The sequence below is a fragment of the Dermacentor albipictus genome, chromosome 3, assembly GCF_038994185.2.
Source record: "Dermacentor albipictus isolate Rhodes 1998 colony chromosome 3, USDA_Dalb.pri_finalv2, whole genome shotgun sequence".
NCBI classification, from domain to species: Eukaryota; Metazoa; Arthropoda; class Arachnida; order Ixodida; family Ixodidae; genus Dermacentor; species Dermacentor albipictus.
In genome coordinates, this window is record NC_091823.1 from 110,295,765 (window position 1) to 110,297,123 (window position 1,359).

The following is a 1,359-nucleotide window of genomic DNA, read 5'->3' on the forward strand; positions in this document are numbered from 1 at the left end:
TTCAAGCACAAAAGTGCGTTTTCTGCGCCGGACAAGCTTTCTAAGCTGTGCTCCCGGACTTGCGATGACAGCAAGCGAAGATACCAAATCAGGCACGGAATCAGCCACGTCTCATGTACCACCGGGGTGGTTTTGGGCTTTCCCTCTCTCATGTGGAAAGACTTAATTTGGGCAGGCAGGGCGATGTATCAGTGAGAGTGGGAGAGTTAGGAAACATCAGCAAAATGGGAATAATAATGCAGGCAAAGGGACACATCTTGTTGCCCATCTTCATTCTTGCCGCAATTGTAAACCGCGATTTGATGAGACGTCTATTCTTGGCAGAAGCATGAAGGAACACGCGCGGCTGGCCTTGGAGGCCTTCCACATAAAGAAAAAAAGCAGACGACTGCATCAGTGATACATCCTTCTCCCTGTAGTCAGCCGAATATAGTTTTTTCTGCGCACGTCTGCGGTAACTGGCTCTGCTGGGGCATGCGTATTTCTATGGATTGTATTGCGTGGGGATGCGTGGTTAAGTGATTAACGATACATATATGCGTTGTAAGAAGAATGAAGTAGTAAGTCAGCGCCAGTGTTTGTCTCGTCTCTTCTTTGGGGGTTGCCCTGCGCGTCTGCGCAGAATTTTTATACCTTAAAACAAAACCTAACGAATGAGCTGCAGAGGGGTGAACTAGCTGGTTATTCCATAAATAATTCCGGAGCCGAATGAGTGTTCATGGGCGGCGCTGCAATTCATAATAAAACACGGTTTGAACGACTTCAAAAAGTTTCTGGCAGCGGTGGGATTCGAACCCACGCCCCCGAAGAGACTGGTGCCTAAAACCAGCGCCTTAGACCGCTCGGCCACGCTACCGACGTTAATGTTGTGCAGAATTTTGCGGTGTGCCTCGGACAACGCTTCGCGGAGAGGGGGGGGAGGTAAATCTGCTGAAGTAAATAGGCGCGGGGTTCGGTCCTGATTAGATGCTCATTGCAGGCAAATAAAGGTGCCCGAGTGCCCCACGATGTCGTCATCTCTTATCTACCCGAATTCCTCGTTTCCTGTACTCTTGCAGTTGTGGCCTAAACTTACCCGGAATGAAAAGACGCCATGTTTGAACGTTCCTGTTGACGTTATCCAGGGTATGTCGGAGTATGTTCGGAACAAATAAATAACAACAAAAAAGAAAGGGGGCAGACGATGAGAACTGACTGTCTTTTTTCAAGAACGCTTCCTGCCCCGGCAAAATGATAACTCCGTGCTAACAATGCGACTGCTTGGAGATTGGTGGATACGTATAGAAAAGCAACTCGTTCGGTATGGAGCCCACTACATGTCGAGCGAGCACAAAGTGATCAGTAAAAAATTAGTTTCGG

The 1,359-nt window shown here is 48.3% G+C and overlaps 1 non-coding gene across 1 annotated transcript; it reads right to left on the reverse strand.

Moving 5' to 3' along the window:
- Positions 1-774: 774 nt before the first annotated feature.
- TRNAL-UAG (transfer RNA leucine (anticodon UAG)) lies at positions 775-856 on the reverse strand. The gene has a single exon. It is a non-coding gene; the product is annotated as a tRNA-Leu (tRNA).
- Positions 857-1,359: the final 503 nt, after the last annotated feature.